Here is a 23,001-nt window from a genome sequence, read left to right on the forward strand (position 1 = left end):
CACACCGCTAGAAGCCCAAATATTTTTTCAGAGCTAGATGCAGAAATTTTTTTTATTCAATTTGCAACCTGATGGAGGTCAGTATAGATGGACTAATAGACCAAGTCCCACACACTGCTAGAAGCCCAAATATTTTTTCAGAGCTAGATGCAGAAAAAAATTATTTTTAATTTGCAACCTGATGGAGGTCAGTATAGATGGACTAATAGACCAAGTCCCACACACCGCTAGAAGCCCAAATATTTTTTCAGAGCTAGATGCAGAAAAAAATTATATTCAATTTGCAACCTGCTGGACGTCAGTATAGAAGGACTAATAGAACAAGTCCCACACACTGCTAGAAGCCCAAATATTTTTTCAGAGCTAAATGAAGAAAAAAATTATTTTTAATTTGCAACCTGATGGAGGTCAGTATAGATGGACTAATAGACCAAGTCCCACACACCGCTAGAAGCCCAAATATTTTTTCAGAGCTAGATGCAGAAAATTTTTTTATTCAATTTGCAACCTGATGGAGGTCAGTATAGATGGACTAATAGACCAAGTCCCACACACTGCTAGAAGCCCAAATATTTTTTCAGAGCTAGATGCAGAAAAAAATTATTTTTAATTTGCAACCTGATGGAGGTCAGTATAGATGGACTAATAGACCAAGTCCCACACACTGCTAGAAGCCCAAATATTTTTTCAGAGCTAGATGCAGAAAAAAAATATTTTTAATTTGCAACCTGATGGAGGTCAGTATAGATGGACTAATAGAACAAGTCCCACACGCTGCTAGAAGCCCAAATATTTTTTCAGAGATAAATGAAGAAAAAAAATATTTTTAATTTGCAACCTGATGGAGGTCAGTATAGATGGACTAATAGACCAAGTCCCACACACTGCTAGAAGCCCAAATATTTTTTCAGAGCTAGATGCAGAAAAAAATTATTTTTAATTTGCAACCTGATGGAGGTCAGTATAGATGGACTAATAGACCAAGTCCCACACACCGCTAGAAGCCCAAATATTTTTTCAGAGCTAGATGCAGAAAAAAATTATATTCAATTTGCAACCTGCTGGAGGTCAGTATAGAAGGACTAATAGAACAAGTCCCACACACTGCTAGAAGCCCAAATATTTTTTCAGAGCTAAATGAAGAAAAAAATTATTTTTAATTTGCAACCTGATGGAGGTCAGTATAGATGGACTAATAGACCAAGTCCCACACACTGCTAGAAGCCCAAATATTTTTTCAGAGCTAGATGCAGAAAAAAATTATATTCAGTTTGCAACCTGATGGAGGTCAGTATAGATGGACTAATAGAATGATGCTATGCCCAAAAGATTTTACTTCACTAGGTGCAGTAAAAAAATTGGTATTCTATACACAGGTGGTATATCTTGCAACACAGATAGGCTACTCCACTGACTAACACACTCTGCAATAGGCCAAAAAGGATTAGCTTTGCTAGATTCAGCCAAATGCTGTGAAAAAAACTTGCACAGCACTGGCACAGACCTGCCTGGCAAAAACTGATAGGAACTGATGTAACCTAGTCCTGAAAAGGACTCCAATTACAATTAGTCTTTACTCCCACAATCTATCTATTTAAGAGCACAGACCTGCCTGATAAAAGTCGTAGGAAATGCTGTAACCTAGTCCTTAAAAGGACTGCAATCACAACTATTCCCTACTCCCAAGCTATCTGTATATTTGTGCGAAAATTGGCTTGAAATTAACAAGGTATAGCGCACACAGCAACAGCGGTGCCGTCTAACACGCAGCTGCAGCAGTGAGAAAATGGTGGCGACGGGGAAAATGGCTTGGTCTTATAGGGCAAGGACATGTGACATACACTGCCAATCACACATGCCCTTGCTTGTGTGAAAAAAAGCACTTCGCTCCGTGTGTGCGCTGCTGATAGGCTGACAGATTGCACCTCCCCACTGCAAATGCGGGAAAGAGAAAAAAAAATGGAGATCTTCATTGTTCCTGCAGAGATCCATCCCCTGCCCCTCCCCCCGCCCCGCTGTACACTCAAACTGCGTATTAACATTAATTTTCATCATTACTGAGAAAAAATCCAGTTATGATTTTGGTGCACGAACAGTTATCGAACATAACCTCGAACAGCCGAATTTTTCTCAAATTGTTCGTGTTCGCCTACCGGCTCGAACACCGCCCAAAACAGCTCGAATTTGAGATTGGCGAACAGTTCGAGTAGAACAACGCTCATCTCTACTGGAGACCCCATCTGGGAAGCCGTAAAGCCACAGCTGTGGCACAACAAATCTGATGGAAACCGCTAGACCCGGCAAAAGGTAAAAGCGGTGCGTTATATAGACATTGATATAGTTACTGCTGGATTTCATGTTACTGGAAAATGTTGCATGTGTGCTTTAATTGACCCGGTGAAGCGAGTGTCCCCCAGCGTGATGACTAGCGCTGCCTTACAACACTCAGGCCAGGGAGCTAATTAGACAGAGGGAGGTAGCCGCTGGGTCCTAAAGACAGCCAGCCTCTAAGAAGATGTCTGTAATGCCAAACGTAGAGATCTCCTGCAACCAACTGCAGGGCGACTGTCTGTCACCTCTGACATAGCCGTGACAGCACCTGTCAGTCAAAGATGAATATTACCTTTTCCAAAATATGCCTCAAAACAGTGCAAAATTATAAAATACTGGATAATGTTAAATTAGTAATTTTAACCAATTAGTAATTCTAATCAGTACTGACAATAATGCCGATTGCAATCATTAACCCCTTCACCACCTTGCGATTTTCCATTTTTGCACTTTCGTTTTAACTTTTTTATTTTTTAACATAGCCATATGAGGGCTTGTTTTTTTCAGGACAAGTGGTACTTTTGAATGACTCCTTTGATTTCACCACATAGCGTACTGGAAAACGGGAAAAAAATTCCAAGTGCGGTAAAATTGCAAATAAAAGTGCAATTCCACAATAGTTTTTTGTGTTTTTGTTTACCTCTACTTTAACTGTGATGGTTGTGTGTTTAAAACGTAAATCCAGACTTGGCTGTTAACCAGTAGTATCACTCTATTGCTATTGCACTGTAACAAGTTTATCTGAGGTGGGCAAATTTTACCGTGCTAAAAATGCTGCAGTTTTCTCAGCATCTAAAAATTCTACTCTATTTAATCTGTGGCAGTTGTGCATTCAAAATTTAAATACAGTCTTGTCCTGTAACCAGTATCATCACTATATTGCTATTACACTGTATCAAGTTGATCCGAGATAGGAAAATTTGACTGCACTAAATGTACTGCAGTTTTCTCAGCATCTAAAAATTCTACTCCACTTAAACTGCTCCAGTTGTGCCTTCAAAACATAAATCCAGACTAGTACTGTAACCTGTAGCATTGCTATATTGCTATTGCACTGTACCAAGTTTATATGAGCTGGGCAAATTTTACTGCGCTAAAACTACTGCAAAGTTTTCTCAGCAGGGAGATATTATACCGTACTTTGAAATGGGCAAGGCTCGTGGTAAGGGACGGGAAAGTGGACGTAATGCTGAGTGCAAAGGCTGAGGCCCTGGTCAAGGTAAAACTATGCCTGCTACGGCAGCACAACAAACACACACATCATGTCGACCTAGCTTCCTGTTGCACTTTTTAAGGGGATAGGGAACATCAATATTGAAGCCAGGCCAGTGTGATAAGGTTGTTTGTTGGATAATAATTCTTCCAGTCAGTTTGTCAGCACCACCCTGTCTTCCACACGGTCCAGTATCAGTAGTTGTAAGTCTGGACCACATAATCCCCACTCCGATCCTCCTTCCTCCCACCATGTCAAGTGTCTGGAGACAAGTGATCCCACACTTGGACATTCCAAAGAGCTGTTCACATTTCAATTTATAGATTCTGGCCTCTCGCCTTGCCCGCTTCAAGGAGATTGCATGTAGTGATGCCCAAATATTTGAGCAGCCACGGTCACAAGAAAGTGACAGTGGTAAACTACAATTACTGTCACAAGAGTTGGATGATGATGAGACACAATTGCCAGCAAGTCAGGAGGAGGACCAGGGTGCAGAAGTGGAATAAGAGGTGGTGGACAATAAAGTCACTGACCCAACCTGGGAAGGTCACATACAGAGCAAGCACAGCAGCACAGAGGGGCAGATATTCACAACAGGCAGGAAGAGGCAATGGGGTGGCCAGATACAAACTGTTCCCCAGAACACTAACATAAAGGAAGTTGCCAGTCCAACTGTTAGGTCTTCCCGAGTCTGGTGTTTTTTTTAAAAAATGTCCAGTTAACCCAAAAAGTCCATTTCCAACATCTGCCATGCCAGCATCAGCATGGGCAGCACAACTACTAACCCGACCACTAAAAACATGCTCAGGCACATGACAGCAAAGTACCTGACTAGTTGGGCCAAACGCCAGGGTGCAGAAACAGTGTCAGCGGTTGACACCACTGCCTCTTCCCCTGTTGTACGTGCATGCCAATCCCTTGTCCTTGATGCACACTTGCAACCACTGTCAGCAAACATGCCCACGTCCTTGACCCAGGGTTCATTTGTCCCTACCACAGTTATTGGAGTGCAAGCGCAAATACGTAGCCACCAACTCACAGACTACAATACTAAATGGAAACATTTCCAGACTGTTTGCCCTGGAAATGTTGCTGTTTAGGCTTGTGGAGACGGAAGCCTTATACAACCTCATGGCGTCGGCTGTCCCTCAGTTCTCAGTTTCCAGCCGACACTATTTCTCCCAGTGTGCCATCCCCACCTTACACAAGCACGTGTCCCATAACATTAACCGTGTCCTCACCAACGCAGTTACTGGGAAGGTCCACTTAACCACTGACACGTGGACAAGTGCTTGTGGCCAGAGATGCTACATTTCCCTGACGGCACATTGGGTGAATATTGTGGAAGCCGGAACCCAGTCAGACCCTGGGACGGAACATGTGCTACCGATGCCGATTGCAGGCCCTGGTTCAATTCGAATTACCCTCACCTTCTACAGCAGTTCCTGCACCTCCTCCTCACCCTCCATGTCCGAAATGACAACATAAGTTGAAAGCTGGAAGCACAGCAGAACTGCCTCGGCTAAGTGGCAAAAGGCTCTGTTGAAGCTATTCTGCATTAGTGACAAACCGCACACCGTCGCAGAATTGTTGAAAGGTCTAATACACCAGACTGTTGTGTGGCTCTGGCCCCTGAATCTAAAGCCAGGCATGGTCATATGTGACAATGGCTGGAACCTGCTGGCATTTTTGAAGCTTGGCAACCTCACACACATACCATGCCTGGCCCATGTGGTCAACTTTGTGGTTCAGCAGTTTCTCAAAACCTTCCCTGATTTGCCTAAACTGCTTGTGAAAGTACTCCACGTCAGTGCCCATTTCTGCAAGTCAGCTACTTGCTTCTGCCGCCCTAGCAGTGCTTCAGCAGTGTTTGCAACTTCCATCTCACTGACTGGTCTGCGATGTCACCACGCATTGGAACTCAGTGTTACATATGTTGGCAAGACTTTGTGAGCATCAGAGTGCAGTTGTTGAGTATCAGCTCCAACACATCCGTCAGTATTCCGGTCAGCCTTCACACAAAAGAGCTGATGAGTGGGCATGGATGTCTGACATCTGTGCGGTTCTCCAAAACTTTGAGGAATCCACCAAGATGGTGAGCGGCGATGACGCCATAATCACCATACTGCTTCTCTGTCTACTGAAATGCTCAGCGCTCAAAATTAAAGAAGAGGCTTTGCAGGAGGAGCAAGTTGAGATGGAGCAAGAAACTATACAGGGTAATGCTACACAGCCCAGCCTCATCTCATCTTCTCAAAGCAGATTGGGTGATAATGAGGAGGAGGAGGAACAAGAGCTGGTTTCAAGCTAAATATACAGTACTACCCATTAGTGTTGAGCCACCCCCGTAGTGTTCGAGTTCGGTTCGGTTCGTCGAACACCCGTGTGTTCGCCGAACTGTTCGTCGAACTGTTCGTCGAACACCTTCGAACACCGTTAAAACCAATGGCAGGCAAACAAAAACACATAGAAACACAAAGAAAACACCTTCAAAGGTGTCCAAAAGCTGACAAACTGCTCAGAAGACACAACTAACACATGGAAAAGTGACAAGTACATATAGTCATGCGAAAAGAAAAGAGGTGGAGGAGTAAAAGGAGGGGGAGACACAGATATAGGCATGTCATGCCCTTCTAAAATCCAAAAAGTGAGAAGCCGAGATGGCCAGTCCGCTCCTGCCCGTGCCACCTCCGTGTCGCCGGGTTTGTGCCAGAGCCGCGGTGAACCCTGACGGCCAGCCCCCCTCTCCCAATACTGGTGCCTGTCCGCTGGTGGGTCGAGAGAGCCCCCCTGTGGTGGAGGCAGCTCTAAGCTTTTTAATTTAAATTGTCCCTCTAATTTGAATGAATACACTTTAAATCCATTTACAAGGATCTATTGGAGGGCAAGTCTCATGCCAGCAGCCGCGTAATTCCAGCTCCAGTAGCGTCCACTAAAGCTGCTGCAGTTAAAAAGCTTTTATAAGGATCGAGCTCGGCTGTCCACCGCAAGGCATCCTAGTGCCAGTCCCAGCCCCTATGCCTTGGGGTGCCTCCTGATGCTCTTCACTAAGTATCCCGTGGTCCCGAAGCATTTCCTTTGAAAAAATTAAGTGTCCAAACTACAGGTGGTGTAGCTTGCTTAACAGCCGGGATAATCCGCTGACTAGCAGACACTGCTACTAGGCACAAAGTATTTCCTGGGCTAGATGCAGTTAAACATTTGTAAGTAGATACTCTCGTTGGATGCTGAGAAAGCATTCCATAGAGTCTCCTGGCACGCCATATATGATTCTCTTAAAAAGCTTGGGGTAGGGGTCTAGGGGACCCTTTTATAGCCAAAATCACGGCCCTGTATCACAATACGTCACCTAGGCTGAAGATAAATGGAACTGTAGCACCGAGGGCTCGGTTGCTACAGACGTATTGCACCTCACCCAGAGGTGTGATATCTCACTCTCAGATAAGGATGGAGTGTGGATCAGGACCCGACACCTGCATGCATTACACCACATTGCCGTGGGGCAGGGCGACCAATATGCCCCTGAGATGGGCACGACAGTCCCTGTCCCTGGCTGGAGTGGGGGGAGGGAACACTGAGGAAGGGGAACCCTGCAGTGCAGGAGCAGGGAGGAAGCAGTTCCTGGGTGCATTGAGAAGGGAGTATAAAAGGTGGGCACCATCTTAGTTCAGTGCAGAGAAGTCTGAGCAGAAGTGGCAGGGAGCAGGGGCTCTGCATGAGCTCTGCTCCGGAGGCGGGCCTAGTAACAGAGGCCCAGGCCTGCAAGAGGGAGAAGGAAGGAAGAGGAGCGGAGAAGGCTCCAGGAACGAGGAATGAAGGGATCCCAGGGGTGCGGACGGGCGAGTCGCCACCGCACGCCCGAATCCACCTGCGTGGAGGGGTCAGGCCAAAGGGGAGACCGGTCCCCGAACTAGTGGAGGCAGGAAACGACCCTCAGCTAGAAACCGGAGGCTCTGACATTTTATGTGGCGCAGCCCCTTGCTCCACCCGCTAGGAAGGCACCACATAGGGTCAGGGAAACTGGCGCCAAGTTTACCAAGAGGAGGCCCGAGGCAGCCGGACAGAAGTGTTGGTAAGAAAGGCCAGACAAAGGACACACAAAGGGGGTCCTGTGAAGCGCTCCAAAGTTATCTGGGAGTTGTCTGAGCCCCTCACCTGGTGAGCACAGTACGACGTGGGCAGCCGTTACCTGCAGACGTGGTCTGGATAATAAGAACTGTGAGTAAAGGCCCTGAACTGCATCACTGACTCCGTGTCGTTACTGCTGCTGCCCTGCACCATCACCCCCATCCTCCGCATACACTGCCCTGAGGCTATACTCCTCCCGTGGGGAGTTATGCTACGCTCTGCTGCACCCACAACACCAGCCTTAGCGGTCTGCCCTGTAGCGGCGGTTCACTCTGACCGCAATCCACGGGTGGCGTAGTCGGACATTTAAACATCAAAACCACATAAATAGTTCCGCCACTGGTTTGACCGCCCTGAGCCACGGAACCGGATCGCCGCCACGAAGACTACAACCACCAGCATCCACCAAAAAGGGTCCGGCTCCGGGTGTCCCAAGGCCCAGGGGGTGCGTCAGAACATTTTCATCACCTTTCACAATCACCAATGGGACAAGGCAGGGATGTCCTCTGTCCCCTCTCTTATACATCCTAGTGACGGAGCACCTGCTCTCATCAATTCGCCATAACCCCAATATTAGGTGGATTGAGGTGGGAGGCACCGAGTACAAGTGCTCTCTATTTGCTGATGATGTCCTAGTATATATCACTCAATCACATATATCCATCCCTGCTGTTATGGCTGAAATAGATCACTTTGTTACATGGTAAAATTTTAAAATCAATGCAGCGAAGTCTGAGGCCCTCGATGTCTCCCTCCCTAAATCCATATAGGATTCCATCCAGTCCAACTTTCCCTTTGCCTGGCCCTCACAGGGTATCAAATACTTAGGAATTCCTATTCATAGAGACCTCTCCCATCTATGTTATCTTAATTTTGGGCCCTTTATTGAACAATTCCATACAGACCACGGTTGGCAAGTTAGAACTGTAAGATTCACTACGTGAACCACTGGTGTTTTGTGGAAAAGCACATGTACACCGCGTTCCAAATTATTATGCAAAAAGTGTTTAGGAGTGATAAGGGAAGAATTTGTTTGTTTGTCAGTTAAACTCATTGATGGTGATGTGTGTCAGGGCTCTTTATATCACTGTAAGCAATTGCAGACACCTGTGCTAATTAGTTTGGCAGGTGTGTCCAATGAAAGGCAAGACTACTTAAGAAGGCTCTCTCACATTATTAAGCAGCCTACATTTTCTGCCAAAATGGGAAAGAAAAAGGATGTGTCGGCTGCTGAGAAGCAACAAATTGTGGAGTGTTTAGGTCAAGGCATGACTACAATCAACATTGTGCGATGATCAGGATGAAGTGTCTTGGCAATCAAGAAGTATGTAGCTGATTCACAGTACACACGTGTGCGTGCTGATAAGGGCAAATTGAGGACTCTTTCCTACAGGCAATTACGTCAGGTTGAAAGAGCAGCGGCAAAAAAGCCTTGTCATAGCAGCAGACAAGTTTTTGAAGCTGCTTGTGCCTCCAACGTCCCCCGAACAACAAGATGCAGGGTCCTTCAGAGGTTTGCAGCTGTGCATACGCCATCCTGTCGACCTCCTCTATCCACTTCACACAAGCAGAAACGGCTCCAGTGGGCCAAACATTACATGAAGACTGATTTCAAAACTGTTTTGTTCACGGATGAGTGCCGTGCAGCGCTCGATGGTCCAGATGAATGGAGTGGAGGATGGCTGGTTGATGGACACCCCACGCAAACACGGCTACAGCGCCAACAAGGAGGAGGTGGAGTAATGTTTTGGGCTGGAATCATGGGGAGAGAGATTGTCGGCCCCTTTAGGATCCCTGAAGGCGCTAAAGATGAACTCCATAATGTATGTGGATTTTCTCAAACAGCATTTCCTGCCATGGTTCAAGAAGAAGAACCGTGTATTTCACAGCAAGATCATTTTTCTGCATGATAATGCACCATCTCATGCTGCACATAAAACATCTGCATCTCTGGCTGATATGGGCATAAAAGGGGACAAACTTATGGTGTGACCCCCATGCTCCCCTGACCTCTACCCCATTCAGAACCTTTGGAGCATCATTAAAAGGAGTGTCTATGATGGCGGGAGGCAGTTCACATCTAAGCAACAGCTCTGGGAGGGTATTCTGTCCTCATGCAAAACAATTGAAGCAGAAACCATCCAAAACCTGACAAATTCAATGGACGAGAGAGTTCAGAAGCTCCTTTCGAACAAGGGGTCCTATGTGAAAATGTAACATCACCTAGAATAAAGTTTTGAGTTGAAAACTGTTTGATTTCAGTTTCTAACAACCTGCTAATGCTTATAATTTCAAAAATGACCATTTTTTTGGTCTTTATTAAAATGAAAAGGTTGATCGAAAAGTTTGGGGGATCTAAGAGTGTGGCAACCCAGTAGTCATGATTACTTCGAATTCTGACAATATGAGGGTCATGCTGCAGGTAGTGCAGCAAGAAGGCACTTATGTGTCTTGCGCATCTCGGAGCCCCAAAATTATTTTCCGGGCTAGATGCAGCTAAAAATTATTTTTAATTTTAAATCTGGTGAAGCTTATTATAGATGGCCTAATAGGATCAGTGCTGCACACTGCTACAAAGCCCAAATTATTTTCCAGTCAAGATACAGATAAACATGATTAGTAATTTGAAAGCTTAAAACGGTTGGTAGGGTGATTTTAACCAATCATCAAGCTTTTACTCTCCCCAGGATGACACAGGGGTAGAAAAGTCGTTTCGGATCCATGATTTGTTCATCTTTATGAACGTGAGTCTGTCTACATTATCAGTGGAGAGCCGCGTGCGCTTATCTGTCAGCACACCACCAGCAGCGCTGAACACACGTTCAGACAGAACGCTGGCTGCGGGGCATGACAAGATCTCCAAGGCGTAAGTGGCTAGCTCCGGCCATTTATCCAGATTGGAAGCCCAAAAAGAGCAAGGGTCCAGTGACACAGTCGTGGCTTCAATGTTTACTTGGAGATACTCCTGTACCATCGTCTCTAGGCGTTGACTATGTGTCAGACTTCTTGTCTCCTGTGGCCTTGCAAAGGATGGGCTAAAAAAGTGGTGAAATGATTCCGCAAAATTGATGTTACCAGCAGATACTGTGGTTCTGTTACGGTTTGAGTGCTGAACACTTGACGGTCCCACGGTTGGCAAGTTGGAACTGTGAGATTCACTACGTGCACCACTGGTATTTTGTGGAAAAGCACATGTAAGATTCTGCAACAGTCTCTGCTGATACTCCTGCATGCGTGCATCCCTTTCTATGGCAGGAATAATTTCTGCAAATTTACTTTTGTACCGGGGATCTAACAGTGTGGCAACCCAGTAGTCAGGATTATTTCTAATTCTCACAATTCGAGGGTCATGTTGCAGGTAGTGCAGCAAGAAGGCACTCATGTGTGTTGCGCATCCAGGAGCATCAAGTCCCTGTTGTGTTGGTGGCGAGGTAACAATCATGCTTCCTTCCTCTGTCCTCTCCCCCCAACCTCGCACAACAGAAATGTGATCAAGGTCTCCCTCATCTGATGAGTCTTCCATCAGTTCGTCCTCCACTTCTTCCTGGGCTCCTGCACCTTCCTCACTAGTTTGGCTGCTACCATGCGCCCTGGTTAAACCATCTCCCCCACCCTCACATGCCTGCCGCCTTGGTGCTGCCGACCGTCTGGACCTTGCAGATGTTAGCCCTTCCGCATACAACTCCTCCTCCTCTACTTCCTCCACCTCCTCTTGTGCCACCACCTGACTCCGAATTCTGTTTAACATGTGCTCCAGCATGTAAATCACCGGAATAGTCATGCTGATAATGGCATCGTCAGCACTAAACATCTTCGTCGCCATTTCAAAACTGTGCAGAAGGGTGCATAGGTCCCTGATCTGAGACCACTCCTCCAGCGTGATTTGCCCCACCTCTGAATCTCGTTGGCCCAGGCTATACGTCAGAACGTATTGCACCAGGGCTTGTCGGTGCTGCCACAGTCGCTGCAACATGTGCAGAGTTGAATTCCCCCGGGTAGGCACATCGCATTTTAGCCGGTGAAGTGGCAGGCCCAACGACTTCTGTAGAGATGTAAGTCGCTGAGCTGCGGGATGCGAACGGCGGAAGTGAGCACACAGCGACCGTGCCCTCTGCAGAAGGCCATCTAGTCTGGGATAGTGGGCTAAAAATTGCTGGACAACCAGGTTCAACACGTGAGCCATACAAGGCACGTGTGTGACATTGCCCCGGCGAAGGGCCGCACCCAGGTTTGCAGCATTGTCGCACACGGCCTTCCCTGGTTTCAGGTCCAGTGGAGACAACCATTCATGAAATTGGTTCTCCAGAGCTGACCACAACTCCTCAGCTGTGTGACTCACATTTCCCACACATTTCAATGTAAAAACCGCCTGATGACGTTGAGCCCTACTGCCAGCATAGTAAGGAGGTGTGCAGGATCCCTTCTGCGCAGTTAGAAAGCTTGTGGCATGACCAGACAGGCTTTGGGTGCAGGTGGAAGACCAAGAGGAGGTTGAGGAGGCAGAAGCAGTGGAGGAAAAATGACATAAAGAGGATTGACGCACAACTCGTGGGGACGGCAAGACTTGGACAGCAGCCCCTTGTCCTGCTGTCACCATAGTTACCCAGTGCCCAGTCAGCGACATGTAACGCCCCTGTCCATGCCTACTCGTCCAAGTGTCTGTGGTGAAATGCACCCTGTCACACACAGAGTTTCTCAAAGAAGCGGTGATGTTGTGTGCGACATGCTGGTGGAGCGCAGGCACACCTTTCTTTGAGAAGTAGTGCCGACTGGGCATCTGGTACTGGGGCACTGCGACGGACATAAGGTCTCGAAAATCCTCTGTGTCCACCAGGCGGAAAGGCAGCATTTCTGTAGCCAAGAGCTTGCAGATGGTGAAATTCAACCTCTTAGCTTTCTCATGGCTAGGAGGAAATGGTCTTTTACTTGTCCACATCTGAGGGACCGAGGGCTGGCTATTGTGCTTAGACGGGGTTGATAAGGGTGTCCCCGGCAAACTGCCGGTCTGTGAGGAAGATGCAGGCGGACATGTTAGGTTGCCTTGATCCAAAGGTGGTGCTATCGATGTCGGACAGCGCTCAAGACCAGTGTTGAGCCACCCCCGTAGTGTTCGGGTTCGGTTCGGTTCGTCGAACACCGGGATGTTCGAGGAACTGTTCGTCGAACTGTTCGTCGAACACCTTAGAACACCGTCGAACACCGTTAAAACCAATGGCAGGCAAACAAAAACACATAGAAACACATAGAAAACACCTTCAAAGGTGTCCAAAAGCTGACAAACTGCTCAGAAGACACTCTCTTTAAAAAAGCCGGCCGGCAAATTCAGCAGCGGCATACACCGGTACCCGACAATTTAGACAAGAAGGAATAGAGCATCACACATAGATTAGATAGAGAGAAACATGTCAGTCACACATATAAGAAGCACAGTGACAGTGTTGGTTACTGCACTTGTCATTTAGTGTAAAGGATTTATTAAAAAAAATATTAGTGTTTTCATGCACCGTCTCTTTAAAAAAGCCGGCCGGCAATTCAGCATCTGTACCCGACAATTTATAACAGACAGAATAGAGCTTCACACATAGATTAGATAGATAGAAACATGTCAGTCACATATATAATAAGTACAGTGATAGTGTTGCTTACTGTACTTGTCATTTAGTGTAAAGGATTTATTTAAAAAAATAATAGTGTTTTCATGCACTGTCTCTTTAAAAAAGCCGGCCGGCAATTCAGCAGCGGTACCCGACAATTTAGAACAGAAAGATAGAGCATCACACATAGATTAGATAGATAGAAACATGTCAGTCACATATATATGAAGTACAGTGATAGTGTTGGTTACTGTACTTGTCATTTAGTATTAAAATAAAGGATTTATTATTAAAAAAATTGGCGTGGGGTTCCCCTTAATTTTAGGCTCTAGCGGAGGTTAAGCAGACGGCTGGGGCAGATGTTTGAAGCCTGGGAAGGGGGTAATACCCACGGAGCTTCCCAGGCTACTAATATCAGCCCCCAGCTGAATACATAGCCTTTACTAGCTATTAAAATGGGGGACCCCCCCAAAAAAATGACGTGGGGTCCCCCCTAATTTAATAGCTAGCAAAGGCTAGGCAGACAGCTGGGGGCTGATATTAATAGCCCAGGAAGGGAGCCATGAATATTGGCCCCCTCCCAGGCTAGAAACACCAGCCGTCAGCCGCCCCAGAAATGGCGCATTCATAGGATGCGCCAATTCTGGCACTTAGCCTCGCTCTTCCACGCTGCCCTGGTGCGGTGGCAGGGGGTAATAGGGTTGGGGTTGATGTCAGTTTATAATGCCAGCTGACATCAAGCCCAGGTTAGTAATGGAGAGGCGTCTATAAGACACCCCCATTACTAACCCCATAGTCAAAGTTAAAAAAAACACAAACACCCAGAATAAAGTCCTTTAATTGAAATAAAGACACAATCCTTTATTGTTCTAAATTAAACCATACTTACCATCACGCCCATTCCAGCTGAAGCCAACGATCTCCTGCAATAAAAGAAAAATAATAAAGCAACCTCATCCTTACCTTTCCATGGTTCCCACGACAGCTTCAGCTCTGCTACATCGAGATGACAGGCTGGACCGCAGCAGAACGCTGCCATCCAGCCTGTCATCCCGCAGACACTGAAAAGCGCAGGCTTGCTTGCGCTGCTCAGCGTCTCTCTGTGACGACATCCAGATGAGCCGAGTTCATGTCCAATGAACTCGGCTCACCTCATGCACGTCACTGACAGCGTGGGAAAATTCTCACGCTGAAGCGCTGATTGCAGGAGAATTTTCCCACGCTGTCAGTGACGTGCAGGAGGTGAGCTGAGTTCATTGGACATGAGCTCACCTCATGCACATCACTGACAGCGTGGGAGAATTCTCCTGCACTCAGCACTTCAGCGTGAGAATTTTCCCACGCTGTCAGTGACGTGCATGAGGTGAGCCGAGTTCATTGGACATGACCTCGGCTCATCTTGATGCCGTCACAGCGAGACAGTGAGGAGCGCAAGCATGCCTTCGCTTCTCAGTGTCTGCGGGATGACAGACTGGATGGCAGCGTTCTGCTGCGGTCCAGCCAGTCATCTCGATGAAGCAGAGCTGAAGCTGTCGTGGGAACCATGGAAAGGTAAGGATGAGGTTGGTTTATTATTTTTCTTTTATTGCAGGAGATCGTTGGCTTCAGCTGGAATGGGTGTGATGGTAAGTATGGTTTAATTTAGAACAATAAAGAATTGTGTCTTTATTTCAATTAAAGGACTTTATTCTGGGTGTTGTGTTTTTTTTAAATACTTTACTAGAAATTCATGGCGGTCATGTCTAATACTGGCGTGACCCCATGAATTTTGGGCTTGGGGCCAGCTGATAATACCAAGCTGGCCCTAACCCCTTTATTACCCAGTGAGCCACCGCACCAGGGCCCTGGATGAGTTGGGTACAGCGCCAGAAGATGGCGCTTCTATGAACGCGCCATTTTCCGGGGTGGCTGCGGACTGCAATTTGTAGCGGGGGGGGCCCAGAAAGCTTGGGCCTCCCTGCGCTGCAGATTCCAGCCCCCAGCTGCCTAGTTGTACCTGGCTGGACACAAAAATAGGGCGAAGCCCCACGTACTTTTTTTTTAATTATTTCATGAAATTCATGAAATAATTAAGAAAAAAAGGCCTTCCCTATATTGTTGTGTCCGGCCAGGTACAAATAGGCAGCTGGTGGTTGGGGGCAGCCCGTTCCTGCCTGCTGTACCTGGCTGGACACAAATATAGTGCGAAGCCCCACTTCAATTTTTTTTAATTATTTCATGAAATTCATGAAATAATTAAGAAAAAAAGGGCTTCCCTATATTGTTGTGTCCGGCCAGGTACAAATAGGCAGCTGGTGGATGGGGGCAGCCCGTTCCTGCCTGCTGTACCTGGCTGGACACAAATATAGTGCGAAGCCCCACTTCAATTTTTTTTAATTATTTCATGAAATTCATGAAATAATTAAGAAAAAAAGGGCTTCCCTATATTGTTGTGTCCGGCCAGGTACAAATAGGCAGCTGGTGGATGGGGGCAGCCCGTTCCTGCCTGCTGTACCTGGCTGGACACAAATATAGTGCGAAGCCCCACTTCAATTTTTTTAAATTATTTCAGGAAATTCATGAAATAATTTAAAAAAAATTGACGTGGGGCTTCGCACTATATTTGTGTCCAGCCAGGTACAGCAGGCAGGAACGGGCTGCCCCCAACCACCAGCTGCCTATTTGTACCTGGCCGGACACAACAATATAGGGAAGCCCTTTTTTTCTTAATTATTTCATGAAATAATTTAAAGAAAATTGACGTGGGGCTTCGCCCTGTTTTTGTGTCCAGCCAGGTACAACTAGGCAGCTGGGGGCTGGAATCCGCAGCGCAGGGAGGCCCAAGCTTTCTGGGCCACCCCCGCTGCAAATTGCAGTCCGCAGCCACCCCGGAAAATGGCGCGTTCATAGAAGCGCCATCTTCTGGCGCTGTACCCAACTCATCCAGGGCCCTGATGCGGTGGCTCACTGGGTAATAAAGGGGTTAGGGCCAGCTTGGCATTATCAGCTGGCCCTAAGCCCGAAATTCATGGGGTCACGCCAATATTAGACATGACCACCATGAATTTCTAGTAAAGTATTTAAAAAAAACACAACACCCAGAAAAAAGTCCTTTAATTGAAATAAACACACAATTCTTTATTGTTCTAAATTAAACCATACTTACCATCACGCCCATTCCAGCTGAAGCCAACGATCTCCTGAAATAAAAGAAAAATAATAAAGCAACATCATCCTTACCTTTCCATGGTTCCCATGACAGCTTCAGCTCTGCTACATCGAGATGACAGGCTGGACCGCAGCAGAACGCTGCCATCCAGCCTGTCATCCCGCAGACACTGAGAAGCGCAGGCTTGCTTGCGCTCCACAGTGTCTCTCTGTGAGGGCATCCAATTGAGCCGAGTTAATGTCCAATGAACTCGGCTCACCTCATGCACGTCACTGACAGCGTGGGAAAATTCTCCTGCACTCAGCGCTTCAGCGTGGGAGAATTCTCACACTGAAGCGCTGAGTGCAGGAGAATTCTCCCACGCTGTCAGTGACGTGCAGGAGGTGAGCTGAGTTCATTGGACATGAGCTCACCTTATGCACGTCACTGACAGCGTGGGAAAATTCTCCTGCACTCAGCGCTTCAGCGGGAGAATTCTCACGCTGAAGCGCTGAGTGCAGGAGAATTCTCCCACGCTGTCAGTGACGTGCAGGAGGTGAGCTGAGTTCATTGGACATGAGCTCACCTCATGCACGTCACTGACAGCGTGGGAGAATTCTCCTGCACTCACCGCTTCAGCTTGAGAATTTTCCCACGCTGTCAGTGACGTGCATGAGGTGAGCCGAGTTCATTGGACATGAACTCGGCTCATCTGGATGTCGTCACAGAGAGACGCTGAGCAGCGCAAGCAAGCCTGCGCTTCTCAGTGTCTGCGGGATGAGAGGCTGGATGGCAGCGTTCTGCTGCGGTCCAGCCTGTCATCTTGATGTAGCAGAGCTGAAGCTGTCGTGGGAACCATGGAAAGGTAAGGATGAGGTTGCTTTATTATTTTTCTTTTATTGCAGGAGATCGTTGGCTTCAGCTGGAATGGGCGTGACGGTAAGTATGGTTTAATTTAGAACAATAAAGGATTGTGTCTTTATTTCAATTAAAGGACTTTATTCTGGGTGTTTGTGCTTTTTTTAACTTTGACTATGGGGTTAGTAATGGGGGTGTCTTATAGACGCCTCTCCATTACTAACCTGGGCTTGATGTCAGCTGGCATTATAAGCTGACATCAACCCCAACCCTATTACCCCCTGCCACCGCACCAGGGCAGCGTGGAAGAGCGAGGCTAAGTGCCAGAATTGGCGCATCCTATGAATGCGCCATTTCTGGGGCGGCTGACGGCTGGTGTTTCTAGCCTGGGAGGGGGCCAATATTCATGGCTCCCTTCCTGGGCTATTAATATCAGCCCCCAGCTGTCTGCCTAGCCTTTGCTAGCTATTAAATTAGGGGGGACCCCACGTCATTTTTTTGGGGGGGTCCCCCATTTTAATAGCTAGTAAAGGCTATGTATTCAGCTGGGGGCTGATATTAGTAGCCTGGGAAGCTCCGTGGGTATTACCCCCTTCCCAGGCTTCAAACATCTGCCCCAGCCGTCTGCTTAACCTCCGCTAGAGCCTAAAATTAAGGGGAACCCCACGCCAATTTTTTTAATAATAAATCCTTTATTTTAATACTAAATGACAAGTATAGTAACCAACACTATCACTGTACTTCATATATATGTGACTGACATGTTTCTATCTATCTAATCTATGTGTGATTCTCTATTCCTTCTATTCTAAATTGTCGGGTACCGCTGCTGAATTGCCGGCCGGCTTTTTTAAAGAGACGGTGCATGAAAACACTATTATTTTTTTTGATAAATCCTTTACGCTAAATGACAAGTACAGTAAGCAGCACTTTCACTGTACTTCGTATATATGTGGCTGACATGTTTATATCTATCTAATCTATGTGTGAAGCTCTATTCTTTCGGTTCTAAATTGTCGGGTACAGGTGTATGCCGCTGCTGAATTGCCGGCTTTTCATGTTTCACTGTGAGCACTGTTACCATCGATTTGGGCAATCACTGTAATGCCACAACCACCATGGCTGTGGCATTACAGTGAGTGGCAGACAATCCCTGCATGATTGGTGCTCTAAATAGCGCCAGACATGTAGGACACGCTTTTGGTGCACGAACAGTTATCGAACATAACCTCGAACAGCCGAATTTTTTGCAAATCGTTCGGGTTGGTCGAACAACTCGAACACCGCCCAAAACAGCTCGAATTTGAGATTGGCGAACAGTTCTAGTCGAACACCGCTCATCTCTACTCAAGACCAGCTGGTGTTACCACCTCCAAAGAAAATGATGACCTGCCAATCACGCTGGCTGTTGCGGGTAAAGAGGTGGCAGGTCTGCGCCCCAAAACAGGTGTGACTGCTGTCCCCCCAGTCACAGAGGATGAAGAGGCCGCGGATGCACAAGATATGGCAGACGGTGGTTGGCCCGGCCGGCTAGACCGCATTGTAGCACACTGAGCTTCCCACTGCAACTTATGCTTCATGTCCATGTGCCGGTTCATGCATGAAGTACTCAAACTATGTATTTTTTGGCCTCTACTTAGCTTTTGCTGACAAATGTTACAGATAACACGAGTTGGGTCATCTTTATCGATCTGAAAAAATGCCCAGGCTATGCAAGGCTTAGCACCCATGCGACCTGAAGAGCCACCACGACTTGTGGTGAGAGGCAGAGTTGTGTTTGAGGATGCAGTTGTTGACATGCTTCCAGTACTACTTCTCTGTCCAGGAAGGCGCAACCTGACCTCGTCGTCACTAGCATCTTCCTCCACCTCCTCTGCTGACCTCATCTCTTGGCTGACTGTGGGTTGACAGTAAGTGGGATCTCCAACCTCATCATCATCACCCTGTGCGCTATCACACCCGTCGTCCTCAGAGCCAACCTGTTCCTGCCCTGACAAAAAACTAAAGTTGTCGCTCCAATCAGGTATTTGAGTCTTATCATCGTCTTCCTCATTGTCTCCACCAACAGGAGTTACAGTTTGGGAATGAGGGTCTACATTATGGTCAGAACCTTCTGCGTCTGGTCCTGGATCCGACTCATAAAGATTCTGGGCATCAGTGCAGATCATTTCCTCGTCTGGATTCACAGAAGCGCTGGAGTCGACCTCTGATTCCCAGGCTATAGTATGAGTAAACAGCTCTGCAGACTCAACCATCTGTTCTACCTCATACTCAGAGGGGCAGCTGGAGATTTGGGAGCTGTGAGGAAGCAAGTGCGATTTGGGTGACACCTTTGAGGACTGGAGTGTTTGTGATGTTGAAGTTGATGTGGAGGAGAGCCCACTTAAAGGAGCACTTGATATCCGTTGAAGCACCTGCTGTTTTTGTGCCTCATCTGGAATTTGTAGCGATTGGCGTGGCCGTAAGAAAGGGATCTTATCACATTGTCCGCTAAAAGAAGTAGACATTTTAGTTTGGCTGGAAGATGGTCTTTCTTCTGCACCTACCCCACGGACACAACCTTTTTTCCCCTTCCCAACACGCCTATTCCCCTTTCCACCAGCAGCAGGCCTTTTTCCACTCATTTTGGTGGTTAACTAATTCACAACTCTGGAGTTGTTTGCACAAAAAAACAATGGATGGTAACCGAGCAGAGCTGAGTGGCCAAACTGTGGTATTAGGCCAAAACTATTGGCTGGGTTAGATGCAGAAAAAAATTATTTTTAATTTGCAACCTGATGGAGGTCAGTATAGATGGACTAATAGACCAAGTCCCACACACTGCTAGAAGCCCAAATATTTTTTCAGAGCTAGATGCAGAAAAATATTATTTTTAATTTGCAACCTGATGGAGGTCAGTATAGATGGACTAATAGACCAAGTCCCACACACTGCTAGAAGCCCAAATATTTTTTCAGAGCTAGATGCAGAAAAAAATTATTTTTAATTTGCAACCTGATGGAGGTCAGTATAGATGGACTAATAGACCAAGTCCCACACACCGCTAGAAGCCCAAATATTTTTTCAGAGCTAGATGCAGAAAAAAATTATATTCAATTTGCAACCTGCTGGACGTCAGTATAGAAGGACTAATAGAACAAGTCCCACAAACTGCTAGAAGCCCAAATATTTTTTCAGAGCTAAATGAAGAAAAAAATTATTTTTAATTTGCAACCTGATGGAGGTCAGTATAGATGGACTAATAGACCAAGTCCCACACACTGCTAGAAGCCCAAATATTTTTTCAGAGCTAGATGCAGAAAAAAAATATTTTTAATTTGCAACCTGATGGAGGTCAGTATAGATGGACTAATAGACCAAGTCCCACACACCGCTAGAAGCCCAAATATTTTTTCAGAGCTAGATGCAGAAATTTTTTTTATTCAATTTGCAACCTGATGGAGGTCAGTATAGATGGACTAATAGACCAAGTCCCACACACTGCTAGAAGCCCAAATATTTTTTCAGAGCTAGATGCAGAAAAAAATTATTTTTAATTTGCAACCTGATGGAGGTCAGTATAGATGGACTAATAGACCAAGTCCCACACACTGCTAGAAGCCCAAATATTTTTTCAGAGCTAGATGCAGAAAAAAATTATTTTTAATTTGCAAACTGATGGAGGTCAGTATAGATGGACTAATAGAACAAGTCCCACACGCTGCTAGAAGCCCAAATATTTTTTCAGAGATAAATGAAGAAAAAAATTATTTTTAATTTGCAAACTGATGGAGGTCAGTATAGATGGACTAATAGACCAAGTCCCACACACTGCTAGAAGCCCAAATATTTTTTCAGAGCTAAATGAAGAAAAAAATTATTTTTAATTTGCAACCTGATGGAGGTCAGTATAGATGGACTAATAGACCAAGTCCCACACACCGCTAGAAGCCCAAATATTTTTTCAGAGCTAGATGCAGAAAAAAATTATATTCAGTTTGCAACCTGATGGAGGTCAGTATAGATGGACTAATAGAATGATGCTATGCCCAAAAGATTTTACTTCACTAGGTGCAGTTATAAAATTGGTATTCTATACACAGGTGGTATATCTTGCAACACAGATAGGCTACTCCACTGACTAACACACTCTGCAATAGGCCAAAAAGGATTAGCTTTGCTAGATTCAGCCAAATGCTGTGAAAAAAACTTGCACAGCACTGCACAGACCTGCCTGGCAAAAACTGATAGGAACTGATGTAACCTAGTCCTGAAAAGGACTCCAATTACAATTAGTCTTTACTCCCACAATCTATCTATTTAAGAGCACAGACCTGCCTGATAAAAGTCGTAGGAAATGCTGTAACCTAGTCCTTAAAAGGACTGCAATCACAACTATTCCCTACTCCCAAGCTATCTGTATATTTGTGCGAAAATTGGCTTGAAATTAACAAGGTATAGCGCACACAGCAACAGCGGTGCCGTCTAACACGCAGCTGCAGCAGTGAGAAAATGGTGGCGACGGGGAAAATGGCTTGGTCTTATAGGGCAAGGACATGTGACATACACTGCCAATCACACATGCCCTTGCTTGTGTGAAAAAAAGCACTTCGCTCCGTGTGTGCGCTGCTGATAGGCTGACAGATTGCACCTCCCCACTGCAAATGCGGGAAAGAGAAAAAAAAATGGAGATCTTCATTGTTCCTGCAGAGATCCATCCCCTGCCCCTCCCCCCGCCCCGCTGTACACTCAAACTGCGTATTAACATTAATTTTCATCATTACTGAGAAAAAATCCAGTTATGATTTTGGTGCACGAACAGTTATCGAACATAACCTCGAACAGCCGAATTTTTATCAAATTGTTCGTGTTCGCCGACCGGCTCGAACACCGCCCAAAACAGCTCGAATTTGAGATTGGCGAACAGTTCGAGTAGAACAACGCTCATCTCTACTACCCATACCACCTTCATCCCGTCTGTTCAGTGTGGATTGCCTAAAGATGAGGAGGAGAGGGAGGATGAGGATGAAGTCCAGGAGGAGGAAGAGGAGAAGAACAAAGACAGCCATCCTCTTAGTCGGGACAGGGAAGTCTTAGCTGTTGGCAGTCTGGCACAAATGGCTGAGTTTAAGTTCCGCTGCTTTTCCTATGTTGCTCGCGTTGTATGAATTTTAGCCAACACTAATAACTGGATGGTCAACTTGATAGACCCACACTACAAGTAGAACTTTCCTTCCCCTGGTGGAGAGGTCTACGAAAATGTTGCAGTACCAGAAGGCCCTGGTTGAAGAATTATTAAAAAAGTTCCCATCTGACAATGCTGGTGGCAGAAGTCACAGTTCCTTGGACAACCAAGGAGTACAGGCGAGGGAGACCCATACCAGATGCAGCAGAGGAAGGGGAACACTCTCACAGGTCTGGAACAGTTTTCTCAGCCCATCCCAGTGCCCATGCCTTATTCACAGGTTACTCTGACAGGGAGAGAAAAGTTTTGGAAGATGCTGAAGGAGGACCTTGGCGAGGGGGAGGAGATGGAGGAAGAGAACCAGGAGCAGAATGAAGAGGAGAGCATGGACAGTCATCCTCTTGGTGGAGACAAGGAAGTCTTGGCTGTTGGCAGTCTGGCACACATGGCTGAGCTTATGTTCTACTGCCTTTCCCGTAACCCTTGCGTTGTAAGCATTTTGGGCAACAGTAATTACCAAACCAAATACAGCAGAGGCAGGGGAACACTGTCAGAGGTCTGGGACAGTCTTCTCAGATCCTCCCAG

The sequence above is a fragment of the Phyllobates terribilis genome, unplaced genomic scaffold (genome assembly GCF_046119375.1).
Source record: "Phyllobates terribilis strain yellow unplaced genomic scaffold, ASM4611937v1 Scaffold_3__8_contigs__length_932513732, whole genome shotgun sequence".
Taxonomy (NCBI): Eukaryota; Metazoa; Chordata; class Amphibia; order Anura; family Dendrobatidae; genus Phyllobates; species Phyllobates terribilis.